This window comes from Urocitellus parryii, chromosome 9, assembly GCF_045843805.1.
Source record: "Urocitellus parryii isolate mUroPar1 chromosome 9, mUroPar1.hap1, whole genome shotgun sequence".
Lineage (NCBI taxonomy): Eukaryota > Metazoa > Chordata > Mammalia > Rodentia > Sciuridae > Urocitellus > Urocitellus parryii.
Window position 1 is genome coordinate 133,033,354 of NC_135539.1, and position 16,198 is coordinate 133,049,551.

The following is a 16,198-nucleotide window of genomic DNA, read 5'->3' on the forward strand; positions in this document are numbered from 1 at the left end:
AACTATGTAATGTTTTGAACGACCAACAATAAAAAAAATAAAATAAAATAAAATAAAATATTTAATAACATTGGAAAAAAAAACCAAATTAATGGAGAAATTTCCTATCCATGTTTGTGGATAGGAAGACTCAATATTGTCAATATGACAGTTCTTTCCAGCTTGATCCACAGGTCCACACAATCCCAATAGGAATCCCCTGGAAGAAGTTTTGTGGACATTGACAAACTGATTCTAAAATTTACATGGTAAAGCAAAAGACCCCAAATAGCCAACATAATGTTGAAGAAGAACAAAGGACTAACTTCAAGACTTATGTAAATCTATATTGATCAAACCAATGTAGTGTTGGCCAACGACAAATAGATCAGAAACAGACCCACATGCAGGCAGCAGATCTCTGACAAAGGAAGCGAAGGCAATACAATGGAGCAAGGATGATGTTTTTAACAAAACTGTGTTGGAACTGGACCTCTACATTCAAGAAAATTAATCTAGACAAGCACCTCACACCTCCACAAAAATTAACACAAAATGGATCATAGATGCTATGGCTTGAAAGTTTGTATCCTTTCCAAAATCCTTGTTAAAACTTAATCCCCAAAGCAACTGTATCAACAAGTGGGGCCACTGGGTCAGTAGAAGGTGATTAGACCATTCGGGCTCCACCCTCATGAATAGGCTTAGAAATAGGACAAAAGGGTTAGAGGGAACTTGCTAGGCTGCTTTTGTCCTTCTATCTCTTCTGCTGCAGGAGAACACAGCATTTACCACTCTTGGGCTTTCTGCCCTAATGCTGTAGGAGGATAGACGCAAGATACCAGCTTAGAGGAAGAGATCTCTCACTGGATAACAAATCTGTTGGCACCTTGACCTTGGACTTCCCATCCTCCTTAACAGAAATTAAGCTACACTCAGTCTGTGGTATAGCAGCACAAATGTGATAAGACACAGACTTCAATGTAAAAGGCAAAACTAAAACCTCTAGATGATAACATAAGAGTAAGTCCAGGTGGCCTTGGGTATAGTGGTAACTTTTTAGATAAATATCAAAAGCATGATCCACACACAAAAAAAATTGACAAATTGGATTTCATTAAAAGTAAAAGCCCATACTCTGCAAAAGTCAATTATCAAGGAGAATGAGAAGACAAGCCAGACAGGGAATCACTTCTGATAAAAGGACCGTTATCTAAAATATACAAACCACTCTTAAAAAAAAAAATAAAACACCAAAATAAGAATAATAGATACTTCACCAAAGAATACACAGATGGCAAACAGGCATATGAAAAGAAGCTCCACCTCACATGTCATGAGGAAATGTAAATTAAAGCAGTGAGATATCCCTGCACACCTATGAGAATGGCCAAAATCTAGAACATTGACCACATCAAATACTGGTCAGGATGTGGAGTGACAGGAACTCTCATTGCTGGGGGGACTCTGATAATGGTACAGCCACTTTGAAATGCAGCTTGGCAGTTATGAACTTATGTCCACACAAAAACCTGCACATGGATGTTTACTGCATCTTTATTCATAATTGCTAAACCTTGGAAGCGACTAAGATGTCCTTCAGTCGATGAATGGATTAAAAAATGTGGTACATCCAGACCATGGCACTAAAAAGCAATGAGCCATTATTCAGCACTAAAAAGAAATGAGCTATTAAGCCATGAAAAGACATGGAGTAGCTTTAAATGCATATTACTAAGCGAAAGATGCCAACCTGAAAATAGTGCGCCCCTCTGAAGCTCATGTCGAAATTGGACTGCCCCTGTGGCAGTACTGAGAGGGGCATTTAAAAGGTGATTAGGTCATTAAGAGGAATGAGTGCCTTTCTTGCAGGACTGGGTTAATTCCTGTGGTAGTGAATGAGTTCACCTCTTTAAGAAGTAGATTAGCTGTTGCAAGAATGGATTGTTTTAAAGCACTCCTGCCCAACTTGGTACATGCCCACTTGTTCTTCTGCTTTCTGCTATTAGGACACATCATAAGGTCTCTGCCAAGGGCAAAGATTTGGGGCAAAGATTTAAGGCTTCCAGTTCTTCCCTTTAAATTACCTACTCCCAGGTGTTCTGTTATAGAAACAAAAAAAAAAAAAACCCTGAAAGATAGTTGCTTGCTATATAGTTCCAACTACCTGATATTCTAGAAAAGAAAAACCATGTGGCCAAGAAAATATCATTGCCAGTGTTTAAAGGAATAATAAGCAAAGCACAGAGGATTTTAAAGTGGTTAAAATACTCTATGATCCTAGCATACTGTATTCAACAGTATATTAAAAGGATCCCTCACCATGATCAAGTGGGACTTTATTCCTGGGCAGCAAGGATGGTTTGATATTCAAATTAGTAAACATGATATACCACATTAACAGAATTATGGATGCGGAATGTAGCTTTTGACAAAATTCAATATTATTTTATAATTAAAAACTCCCAAAAACTTAGGTATAACAAACACCATATATGCTAAGCCCCATAGATACCATCAAACTCGATGGCAAAAGGCCAAAAACTTTTCCTTGAAGATCAAGAACAAGACAAAGACCCATCTCAACCACTTCCATTCAATGTAGTGCTGGCAAAAGCTCTCACCACAGCAAGCAGGCAAGACAAAGAAACAAGAGGCATCCAAACTGGATAGAATGCGACTGTCTTCATTTGCAGATGACACGTTCTTATACACAGAAAACTCAAGTTCAACTACAATGACAACAAACCTATTAGAAATCACAAAGAAAGTTGCAACATATAAAATCAACTTATAAAAATCAGTAGCATTTCTATACACTATCAACAAACTACCTGAAAAAGAAACCAAGTAAACAAATCCATTTACAATAGCATCCCCAAATACTTAGGAATAAATTTAACCAAAGAAGTGAAAGATCTATACATTGAGCACTATAAAACACTGATTGAAATTGAAGGAAAGACAAACAGAAAGACATCCTGTGTTCATGGATTATAAGAGTTAATGCTGCTAAAATGTCCATACTGCCCAAAACAATCTAAAGATTAGATATAATCCCTATAAAAATTCTCATGACATTTCTTACAAAAAACAATCCTAAACACAAAAGAACCCCAATAGTCAAAGAAATCGGTAACAAGAGTAAAGCACATTACTTGATTTCAAAGTTACAAACTCATAATTATCAAACAACATGCACGTGCCTGTAATCCCAGATACTCAGGAGGCTGAGGTAAGAGGATCACTTGAGACCAGGAGTTGTAAGCCAACCAGGGCAACATAGTGAGACCCTGTCTCAAAAAATAACAACAACAACAAAAAAAAACCCCAGCACAATACTAGCAAAAACAGCAATGGATGAGAATATAGAGCCCAGAAATTAATCTACACACTTATGGTCAATTGATCCTTAACAAAAGTGCCAACAAAACAATGAGATAAGGTCAATGTCTTCATTAAATAGTGCTGAGAAAACTGGATATTCATATGCAGAGGAATGAAATTGAACCCTCGTTTCACTACATGCCAAAAACCAACCAAGATGAATTAAAGACATAAATCTAAGATTGAAACTGTAAAATTACTAGAAGAAAACGGAGATACATTGGTCTAGACAAATACATATTTTTGCTATGACCCCAAAAGCACTAGCAAAAAAAAAAGCAAAAATACAAAAATGACATTGTGACAAACTAAAAAGCTTTGGGATAAGGAAACAATCACCAGCATGAAGAGATGACCAAGAAGAAGAGGAGAAAATGTTTGCAAACCATGTCTGATAAAGGGTTAACATCCAAAAGACATAAGAACTCAAACAGCTCAATAGCAAGAAAACAAATAACCTGACAAAATACTGGACAAAATCCAAACAGACATTTTTCAAAGGAAGATGTACAAATGACCCAGTTATGGAAGAAGAAGAAGAAGAAGTCCTCCATGTTACTAATCATCAGGGAAATGCAAATTAAAAATCATTATGCAATCACATCACACCTGTTGGAATAGCTATTACCCAAAAGACAAGTGTTGGTGAGGATTGGGGAAAAAGGCAACACTTACATCCTTGCATGCCATTGATGGGAGTATCAATCAGTATAGCCATCATGGAAGTAATATTGAGTTTCCTCAAAAAATAAAAATACAACTACCAGGTGGTTTAGCAATCCAATTACTGAGTCTATACCCAAAGGAAATGAAATGAGTTTATCAAAGAGACTGCTTCACTCCCATATTCACTGGGGCGTTATTCACAATAGCTAAGATGTGGTATTACCCAAGTGTCCATCAAGGAAGAGCAGATAAGAAAATGTAGTATATAGACCAAAGAATACTATTCAGCCTTAAAAAAAAAAAGAGGAAATTGTGTCATTTGTGGATAAACATGGATAAACCTTAAGGACAATATGCTACATAAATATAACCTAAGCCCAGAAAGAAAGAATACACAATCTCTCTTTCATGTGGAATCTAACAGAGTTGAACTCCTGGAAACAGAGAGTAGAATAGTGACACAAGCTGGAGTGTGGGTGTTGGGGGGTGTGGTGGGGGTGATAAGGAGATGTTAGTAAAGGGAACAAAGTTTCAGTTAAGTGTGATGTCCCAAAGATCTATTGTACAGCACAGTACAAGTGGATATTAAACACTCTTACTGCAAATAAATGAGGTGATATCTTAATTAACTTGATTTAATCATGTTGCAATGTATGCACACTTTGCATACTGTAAATATATACATTTTGGTCAATTGTATCTTAAAGAAGCTGGAGCGGGGAGCAGTGGGGCATTATCGTGTAGAGAGAATTAAGCCTGTATATGCCCCATGACCCCAAGAAACCCACTTCCAGAATCTTCAAGGCAGCATCAGTTGCATTAGTCAAAAACTAAAAGGGGAGAATGAATCAATATCTTGTGATATTTGGAATTCCACACAGCAATAAAAGTGAATGAACCAACATGTATAAAAATAAACACGTTATGAATCATATAACATTCAAACAATGATAAATTGTGTGGAGAACCATGCATAGGTGGTAAAACTAAACGAAAAGCAAAGGCATAACAAACAAGGCCCTGGGGTGGGGGAAGGAGGACAGAAGTGGTTGGAAAGTGGCCACTGGCTCCACTGGTATGGTGACACTGTCCCTTCAGCTTCACTGTGAATCTCTGGAAATTCATTTCATTTTTGCTCATAGTGCATATATGGTACAAATCATATATAAATTTGGTTTCTCTCTGGTACACATGAAATCTTTCAGACAAAAGGTTGTTTTGTGAGTCAATGAACCATGGTCATGAAATCACAGTGCTTCATGGCTGAGAGAGCTTAGCTGTGTCGAATAAGAGAAAAAGCCACGGACCAGGAGAAGAGCTGGTTTCAAGTCTTAACCTGGGCCATCTCCCAACTAGGTGATTCTATGTAAGTCATCAGGAAGTCTCAGTTTCTTTCTTTACAAAATGGGGAAAACAATTTCTCTTGAAGATATAAGAGATAAAACAATAGAACTTTCTAAGGTACTCTGGAATCTCTAATAAACCATATATGATCACAGATTAACATAAGGGTCCCAAAGCAGGACATAGTTTTTCTCCCCGTTAATGAAATCATGCCTGTCAGCTGTACCCTCTTATAGTTGCACCAATGACCCTTCTTTCTTCTTCCTAGAAGTAGTCAGAACCTAAGACTCATTTCCCCTCTCCACCTGCAGATACACACCTCACGAGACTTAGCAGTCTCATACTAAGTAGAGCCATAACCACCTTCTCAAAGGGCCAAGTTTGAGCCAAAGGAGCCTGGTGATGAGCATCCCCAGGTCATTTAAAATCCATAAATACAAACTGGACTTTTTAAGGGATATATGAATCTTGTCCAGAGTGACCCAGAGCACCAACAATCATAGACTGGAAAAATCCCAGAAGATTGAGAAGGTTGGTGAGAATGTGCTACCTATTCTTACCCTGTCCAGGCTCTTGCTGCCCCACCCACTCTAGGGTCTCAGCTCCACCTGGCCCCTGGAGGTTAGGCAGTGCCCTACTCCCATCAACATAAGCCCTTCTGTGCCACCTCTTAAAATCTGTGAGATAAGGGAAGTTTGATGAACATCCCCCTCTATCTCAAGTTCCCAATGTATCAAACACATTTCTCTTGCTAGAGTGACAATAAAAGGCATACAGATATTTCCAATAGGTATACCAATAAAAATTAGCATCAGAAGTCACCAAGGACCTCCAGCTGTCTTTGAGGCAAGCTAGAGAGAAATCCAGAAGACTGACGAAGCGTCTTATTTGGAATCTCTTTGCCCTTCACTCAGAGCTCGATTCTCAAATCTCTCCAAGCAGGGCCACTCTCCATGTGAGAGTCCTGAGGGCATCCCACCTTGGCCTGGCCACTGAGCATACCTCCTCCCTGCATAAGAAGGCTTTGCAATTCCCATTACCAGACTCCACGTTAGTCACATTTGACTGCTCCCAGGAAATGAAACTTGAGAGAGTTAGGATGCGGGAAGGGGGTGTGGGCGTGAAGAACATGAAGGAGAAGCTCGTGTTATATAAGATACAAAACAACTGGGGTACAAATGAGTAAGCTTTGAGAAAGCAGGGATAAAGGAACCATAGAATGTAGGTGAATTGTTCCAAAAAGTTTCCCAATGTTTGGGAGGGTCCCTTAAAAGTAGTCTATTCAGGTTTTTCTACAGTTTTCAAGGTATCTGGCTTACAGGAGAAACTTTGTATTTGTTGAATAAGACCAGGACTGAGAACATAGCAATGTGAGTATTATAAGACAGCCAGGTACAGTGGCACATGCCTGTAACTCCAGCTTCTCAGGAGACGGAGGCAGAAGGATTGCAAGTCTGAGGTCAGACAGGGAAGCTTAGCAAGATCCTCTCTCGAAATAAAAAATGCAGAGAGCAAGGGGTGTAGCTCAATGGCAAGGTGCTTGCTTCACATATGCAAGGCCCTGGTTGTAATGAAAAATAAAAATAAGTAGTAGTATTATAAAAGACCTGGGACCCTTGTAGAATAAAGAAGAGGTAGGTACCACAGGGGAGTTCAAGTAAAGTGAGTGACCTCCAGGGACAGTGGACCTGTTGCTGGCAGGGGACAGACCACACTAGGTAGTTATTCACAGCTCCCCTTTAGACTTGTACACAACATTCACACCACAGCATTAGCTTGAGGGATACAATGTGTGGCTGAAAAACAGCTTTTTGTGAGAACAGGAAATAACAGATATAAAAAGTCACATGAAACTTAAAAGCAAAGACACATTTTGTTTTTAAGTAGTTCCTTGGAGGAGAGTCTTCCTGTGTTCAGATTCTCATTCAGCACCTACTCTGCATGACACACGGTGCTGCTCTCACTGAGTACTCATATTCCTCTTTACGGTTTACAAAACATTTCCACGGGCAGTATCTCAAGAGTAACTCAGTCATTACAGACATTAAGTTCCCAAACCCATTTACACTCCTTTAATTCAAAAGGCTGTCAAACTGCAAACTAGAATTAACCTATTTATTTTCTGTAGTGTGATACTAAAAAGGTTTTTTAAAGCCCATATTTTTTTAAGAAAAAAAGAAACCTTTTAAGAACATCCATCTTGAATGGAAATGTGGTATTAGCTTTAAGAACAAAGGAAGAAATTCAGCAACCCTAACAAAGACCATAGGAGGAAAATCTGCTGAGGAACAGTCTTGTAAGCCCAAGAATAAAAGCACGGAACACAATCTTGTAAGAGACTGAAAAATTATGAGCTGAAGTGATTGGAACAAAAGTCAGAAACCCTAGCTAGGTGCAGTGGCCCAAGCCTATAGTCCTAGCTACTCTGGAGGCTCAAATAGGAGGATCACTTGAGCCCTGCAGTTCAAGGGCAGCCAGGCCAATAGGATGAGACCTTAAGGAAAAAAAAAAAATTCAGAAGCCCTCAGTATGAAATCTGCAACTGTTTTTTTGTGTGGCTGTGTAAAGTGGTTTTGTCTAATCACTCAGACACAGTTTTATCCAGTGCCACTAGATAAAGTGTCACTTGCTAGATTGGAAAATACAAGGTGCAGAAGATGCCACTGCTGTACCTAAGTAAATCTAGTCTTCCAGGGAGACAGACAAGTAACCCAGTTTAAAAAAAAAAAAGCATAAGCTATAAATGGTCATAGATGAATTAGAGAACAGAGAGACGGTATCCAGGGAAGAGGGCATTGCCTCTTGAAAGGTAAGTAGAGAATGGAGACACCAGCCCCTGAGAATATACAGACCTGGGATTTGCTGGAAGTGACAATGAGAGCTCAGAGGTACATTTGGAGAGGCTGAAACCCAGAGTAGCAAGATGGGTACATCTTATTCTCCTCGGTCCTTTGGCTTACTTATCTTTGACTGGTGGAACTAAGAGTCTACATCCCTCCAGAGCAACCCGGAGGATCACTCTTGTCTCGAAGTCCTTAGAACTATTACATGTTCCATCCTCTTTCAAAGGAGGCTAAGAAAAACCTGAGGAGGTTGACTCAACTATGGTCACATGGAGTCCAAGGGTCAGAGCCTGGTTGGGTGAGGAGTCTGCCCCAAAGGAAAGGACCTGAGGTACCTGTCATGGGGTATCGGGACAGTCATTGACACTGCCCACATGTGTTTGGCTGTCTTCTTTGTGGATGAGCCCACATGACCAGTTCTGTGAAATATGTTTAAGGTCAAGTACTTCATTGCCGGGGAAAGAATCCCCAGCGCTCCCGGCATCCCCACCATGGTGAAAGAGTGTGGCGGGAGCGCAGGAGGCAAGGAGGAGTGTAAGAGGCGAGAAGGTCAGAGGGCAGCTGCCCATCAGCCCAGGTTCCAGAGCAAGTGGGGAAGACCTGCACAGAGCCCAGCCTACCAGATAGCAGCCATGTTACATGAGCAAAACATAAAGCAACCTGGGAGGTAGGTATGACCTCCTCTGCATAGATTGGAAAACCAAGAATCAATGAAGCTAATTAATTTAGAGCTAGTAGGTGGCAGATGAGGACTCAAATTCTTATCTGGCTCCGTTCAAATACATCCCCATCATCCCGAGGACTTGACGTGATTTACTTTCTTCTGTGGATTGCAGGAAATCCTCAAAGGTTTTTACATAAGGGAGTAACGTGATTAGATCTATTTTAAGAAATTAGCTATGTTTGTGCCAAAAACTACAGATGAGGAGAGGACGCCATTTGGTAGGCTACGGGAAGAACCTGGGTGTGACACAATCAGGGGCGCCAAAAATAGACAGGAGGATGGGAAAATCGGCAGACATTCCACAGAATGAAAAGGCATTTTGCAGACCACATAAGGAAGAGCCAGGAAATCCAAAGACCCCACACTTCAAGATGGCCAGGGTGGGGGGTGAGCCAGTAAAAGGAGGAGGAGTGGGCTTGCTATAGGAAATGGATTTAGTTAGTGAATAGCCTGAAGGAATTCGTTCAGATCTTCACACAGTGGGACACACGGCTGTGCCGCGGCACAGGGAGGCCAAGCTTGGAGACGTGGATCCAAGGATCTTAAGGACTCAGAAGGCTGCAAGCTGTGTGGTCAATGAGACCTCGCATGGAGAGCAGGACAATAATGCTCAGAATGACTCCCTGAAGGGAGCCAATGTTCTCCCAGAACCTAGAGAAAGAGAACATACCCTGTCCTCTCAGCGGCTGTCCCCTGGATGCCAGGCATGGCTGTGCCACTCGTATGAAATGTGGGTAGAATTGTCCCATGGCCCACTCAGCCTGTGAACCACCAGTGCACCCCTGTCTTCCAATAATGTGACTGTGGAAGGGGTGATGGGATGGTGGCATCCCATGAGAGCCATCTGTCAGCCTGAGTGGTCTCTGTGGTGACTGACCCTGCAGTTTTAGTGACCACCACAGATTCAATGTTTGCGCCCCTTCCAGACTTGGACACTGAAATTCTAACCCTCAGGACAAATGGTTTGAGAGGTTGGGGACTCAGGTGATTTAGTCATGAGGGTGGGGTGCTCGTGAATGGAATTAGTGCCCACATGGAAACACCCCAAAGAGCTCACTCACCCCCTCTGTCGTGTCAGGAAGACGGTCATCCATGAACCAGACACCAATTCTGTCATTGGTGGATCTCAGACTTCCAGTCCCCAGGGCTGTGAGAAACCGCCACTCAGGAGGTAGCTGGGCTGTGGCATTCTGCGACACAGGCCTGACGGGACCTGGACAGCAGCGTGGCCTGATGTGCTCCCACTAACACGGAGAGGGGGTGGTCGGCCACGCAGGAAGTGGACCAGGAGACAGCCGAGGGGAGGGGGAAGGTCTCACAGAAGGCACCACGCACTGGGCAGCATCGACTCCCCGGGGACAACCGAGGACAGCATGGGGTGTGGCGAGTGTGCTGTGCCTGGTCCTCTGTCTGGCGAGGCGCGAGGCCCACTCCCGGGAGGTTTTCCCTGCTGGCTCTGGAGCTCTGGAGGCCGGGAGCGGGCGTGGGCAGCGGGCCGCCTGTGAGTTAGGGAAGGCGCCGGCGGAACGCGCAGTTCCTGCCTCCCGGCCGCTGGTTAGCAGCCCACACGTTCCTCCCTGTGGCCCTTTTCACTCACCCAGGCCCATGCGGTTGTCACATCCTTGGCCTGTGCTCTCCCTCATCACACTTCCCTGATGGTCGCTGGATCACACATCACAGCACATCAGACCTGGCTCCTTGCTCACAAGGACATAGGGAGCACATTCAAAGCCCCTTCTCTGCCAGGGATGCCTCCAGCGCCATCTCCCAAGGCACATTTTGTTTTTTTTAATGGGGGGGGGACTGGGGATCTAACCCAGGGGCATTTTACCACTGAGCTACATCCCCAGCACTTCTCCATTTTTAATTTCGAGACAACGTCTTACTAAGTTACCATGGCTGGCCTTGAACTTGTGAGCCTGGCGTCCGTTTCCCTCCTGGGCATGGGTTTGTCTATTCTGCACATGTCTATGGCAAGAACAGGTGGCCTGCCTGCTCCAAGCTTCCCAGGCCACTGCCCAGCCACTGGCAGGGAAGGATGTGGAACAGCCCTCCCAGAACCCCAGCCCCTGCTGGACTGTCCTGATGGGCAATGTGCCTTGTGTATGGTCAGGGCCTCAGTCTCTCTGTGCCCACATCAAGCCAGCCCTAAGGGCACTGGAGGAGAAGTCTGCAGAGAATACCTCCCACTTCCCAGCTCAGCACGCTCACTTCTTTCACATGTTTACACAGGGCTCCCTGCCACTACATTGCTACCCTCCCCTACAGAGGACCAGGCACAGCACATTCACCAGCCCTGGACCTGGACGGTGGCCCCCCGAGTTCACTCCCTGCAACAGGCATGGCTGCTCTGTACACTCCCAGAGGGCAGCAGAGTAAAGGCCCCAGCATACAGGCTTTGAATTAAGAGGAGCCCAAGTTAAAATGCTGGCCCTGCACTTCCAAACTGGAAATGCTTGGGCAAGCTCCTAAGCTCGTGGTAGCCCTTTGCCCCACCTGCAGTTTGTGGGGAACACAGCCTATCTTACTGAGTTGTTATGACAATCACATAGAGAATATACAAAAACGTTCCCACTAGAATATTGTGGCTAGTCAATGTACCTTCTCATCTTTCCCCTTATTTTTCCAGATTACTTCATCTTTTGCAACTCAACTCCCTAGAGTCTGTCCTGCCTTGGCACCTCTCCTGGAGCTCTGTCATTCTTGGGTATCAATAAGTGAGTTGTGCAAAGTTGTTAAGGAGTGTAAGGGAGAAAATGTGTAATTTTTACCATATATATCATCTGTAGTTATTTAGAGGCTTTTGCAAAGCATTACTCCAAAAGTAGAAAATTGACGTTTTACAGGGGGCTAGTTTCAGAGGTCCTTAATGATGAAAGTTACGTTAATGATTATGTGCCAAGCACTGTACTAAACTCTTTGTATTCATTCTCAAACGAAATCCTCTCAAATCTGAGGATCATCCCCATTTCATAGATTGAGAAATTGGAGCTCAAAAATGGTGGAGGTTTTGCCCACAGTCACACAGCTAATTAAAGGAAGAATCCGATTCAAGCTTGAGCGCTCTGGTCCAAAACCACCTTGCTAGACTACCTCTGTCTCTTTCTGCAAGGGGACTTTCCAAAGCCTTCTGATCATGGTTGCCTCTTTATGTCTGTATTTCCCCTCATCTTTTGAATTCTTAATACCTATTCAGTATGTGCATCTTACATACATGTCAGTGATGCATCAACAATAGAAACAGCCTTTACAGTTAACACTTCAAAAACTGTGCCGCTGTCATTGCTATTACATGCAGCCCTTTGCCGCAGCTCCAGGAGAGTGATGCATTTATAGGTGAGTGGTAACATGTTGTTTCAGGTTTTTTATTTACCCAAAAATAAATTAGTAAATAAAAACATTTCTTTTCAAATAACGTGCATCTTGATTCCCAGTTTCAGATCCACGGTCTAGGTAAAATAACTGCTTTCACCATCCTCTCTTGGAGGCAGTCACAACTAATCTCTGTGCCAGGCATATGGCCCAGCTCAAAGAGGCACCCCATGGTCCTCAGCTCGGAGCTCCCAGAAGACCAGAGCCAGGAAGGCAGCAGCCCATCTAGACAGGCGGTGTCTTTGTTCACAAAACACATCTGCAAGCTCATTTGCTTAAAACGCCATGTCCCAGAGGTTCATCCAGCCTTCTTGGTCCAACACCCACAATAGCTGTCTGCAGGTTAAAAGCTCAGTAGTCCCTCTGTCATGAGGCTGTCATAATCAAGCCAGACCCAACTCAACTACCCTTGTTCCCACCACTCTCCAACACAACGTCCTCTCTGTCCCATGAATGGATTGGGGGCTGCCTCAAGGCTCATCCTGCCCAAAGTATTTCTCTTTTTGGTCCTCCTGCCCAAAATATTTCTCTCCCAAATCCACTTCACACCATCCCTGGGTTCAGCTAAATCCTAGCCACCTTTCAAAAACCAGTTCAAATTCCACCTGTTCCACAAAGCTGCTCTCATGAGAGGCGCTGTGGTGATATCTGCTGTCACAGAACACCTACTACAGGGACAGCCAATGGAAAGAACGTGCAGGTTGGCTTCCTGGGGAGGATGGAAGCCCCCGGAGAATCAGGTCTCATCCTTCTTTGGAATGCTTCTATATTTGGTGATCAGGTCATATACTAGCCAAGTAGGCTTTAAAAGATAATTGCCATTTCTATTCTTTCCTAAGTGACCTCTGTTATAAATACGTAGGATGTATGCATTAGAATTTCTGGATTCCCTGGATGTGACAAAAATCATACCTCAGATTGCATTGTGTTATTTAAAATTACATGTTGGAAGGAAAAAAAAAGACTTTCTAATCAAGCATAACAGTAGTGTGGTGCTCCGTATATAATTGCCCTGTGATTCTACTGATTATGGAGCCAACTGAGACATACAGGAGTCAGATAAATCAAGATAAAAATACCAGCTTTCTTCCCGATAAAGCCTGTGGGGGAGCATGGCTATTATAGCACATTTCATATACTTTCCTCTGAGGTTGGTGGAAGCCTCAGATTCAGAAGCCACAGATATAGAGGGCCAAAGGAGCCCAGTTCCAAGTTTACCCACGATGAGTGAGGAGGAGTGAACACAGGGTGGGAACAGGGGAACATGAAGTCGGGGAAGAGGAAACTCCCCTAATAAATGGCTCTAAGGTAGAGGACACATGGTACAAATATGAGCTAACCAGTTAACATCCGAAAGGGGTTGGAAATTTAGTAGATTTTCCTGTAAATTTATTCTTTGCCGATACAAAGAACTAAGGAGATAATTTGCTTATTTCAGAGAGAGTTGCTGTCCTCCTGAGGGGGATATCAGTTCACCCTCTACCATCTGTTGAGGTTGACATGGATTATTGCCCAAGTCTTTTGCTGGGGTCAAGTGAGAGCCCATAATAATAATGAGGACCCAAGACTTCAACTGGGATGATGCTCACTAGTTCATTCAACCAACATGTTAACTACCCTGTACCAGATGCTAGGCTGGGGGGAGACAGTACACAAGACACAGGCAAGTGGGTATGATACTAAGCAGGCACAAGGTGGCAGCAGGATTCTCAAACTCAACCAATTCTAAGACATGAGCAAACTGAGGATTGGATTAAAATATAGTAAAACACTGAATATTGTGAGGGGCGGATAGAGACTACCACATCCATGGCCCCTCTAAAGGGAAAAAGTGAACACTGACCTGCAAGAGAATCAAGAAATAGCTTCATTAAAACATACTTTTTATTTTTTGAGTAAACAATTCTAATCTGCTTTGGGTATGTTTCCAACTCAAGTCTGGTAGACAAAAACATGACCTTCAAGTCCTTCTCGGTCTTCACATATTGTGCTTCTCAATGCTTCCTCTTTTGTTTCAGCTACACACAGCTCTGGGGCCCTTCTCCAAGAGGAGCCTTAGAGTTGTACCAAGCTCCATAACAGGGGCTTTAGACCCTAAACTGCTGTGGAAAGGTTGGCACAGCACTCCTGGCCATGAGGACGGGAGTGACCCTCACTGAACAGAGCCAAGCCGGGCTGTAAGAAAGGGTGGTGGGAGGAAGGAGAGGAGGTGAAGCAGAGCATGGAGATAGCCTGGCTTCCAGAGAGTTCTCCAGCACAACAAGCTTCACACACAATTCAGGGGTCTCTGGTCAGAAGCCTTTAGCTGCACATGGTCCAGAGTCCAGGAGCCTGCAAAAGGCATTCCAACCCATGGTAGCAATCTCTAGGTTTCTGCCACCATTGGCCAGGAGCAAGCAGTTTGGACAGACTAGGTCCCTAGACAATGGCAAGAAGTGCTAACAGCCACTTTGGATGTGTCCTTTGCTTCAAGTTCACCGTTTTATTATTTTTATTATTTTAATTCTTTCCCTTCCGGGCTCTCCTGCCTTCCCATGCAAAACTGGTTCAGAGATGCCACTTTTGGAGCTCATTATGTTGTCATGGCAACTAGAATTTTCAAAGTTTATTTCTCTTCTCCCTTTCACCAACCCTCCTTCCCTATCCCCATTTCTTAACACACATGTGTTTGGCACAAGAAACAAGACGTGGAAGACAATGAGCCTGATCCCTCCATCAGGTCCATTTCTAGTACTCTCTACATTGCAGCACAGTACGACCCTGCCCGGGTACATGAAATTACCCCCACTGTCACTTCTCCAGTGAATCCCTCTGAACAGCCATCCCCAAGATGCTTGGGCCTTGTGAAGCAGCCTTCACCTATGCCTCTGCCTCTCCTGCAGAGAGAAGCAGGTGCATTTCCTCCCTGCTTATGTAAACCACAAACATGCCATCTTATTTATCCTTCTTCAGCCCTTAAAAGCACAGTTTTAAAAAACTACTGCCGCAGCCGCTGGAGGTGAGGGGAAGTAAAACACCTCAGAGATTCTTCACATGGGGCTCCTCTTAAGATCAGAGGAGCTATGCTTGCCAAAAAGAAAGGAGAGGAAATCCCCAAAGAAAATTAGCAAGATGGTTTGCTTAATTATAACATTAACCTTTACTATCAAAACCCAAGCGAAACAGAGAGGGAAAAGGAAACAAAGCAGGGAAGGAGGAGCCTGAACTTTTGCACTGAACACAGGCATCTGGGGAAGGCTGGCGGTTCGCTCCCCACCTGGCTCACTCATCTCCTGGACGAAGTCTCAGCCTCTGGCGCACAGAGCTGGCACCTGGAGGCGAAGTCCTTGTTTGGTCCACACAGCTGCTCAAGAGGTTGGCACTTTGAGGATCTTTCTCTGGCTCCCTGCTGGAATCCAGGTGACCCAAGGGAGATGGTCAGAAGAAGCACACTCCCTGTGGCTACGGCACAGGCCCTTCTTTCTCCCCACAGGCCTGTGACCCTGCTGCACTGCCCACTGGGGCAAGGTAGGACTCCTGGGCCAGAGAATGCAGGAATTCTGGATCATAGAGATGTGAGACTGACAGATGGGACCCTGACCTAGGTTAGGGCATAACCCTCTGGAAAGTAAAAACCAGTGCAGCCATCCCTCTGTATCTGCGAGGACCTGGTCCCTGGAACACCCTCAAACACTCAAATCTGCAGATTCTGGGATGCTCATATAAAATGCCATAGAATTGTTGGGAAGAACGACAAAAAAATCTGTATAGATTCAATATACATGTAATTTTTGCCCCAAATACTATTTTTTTTTTTTTCGGGGCAAGGGGCATACCAGGGATTGAACTCAGGGGAACTTAACCACTGAGCCAATCCCCAGCCCTTTTTTGTATTTTATTTAGA

At 43.7% G+C, this 16,198-nt stretch overlaps 1 protein-coding gene across 3 annotated transcripts in view; it reads right to left on the reverse strand.

The window, feature by feature from the left end:
• The window catches only part of Cacna1e (calcium voltage-gated channel subunit alpha1 E), a 301,352-nt gene that overhangs the window by 116,929 nt on the left and 168,225 nt on the right, over positions 1–16,198 (reverse strand). The gene's annotated exons all lie outside the window — the stretch shown is intronic.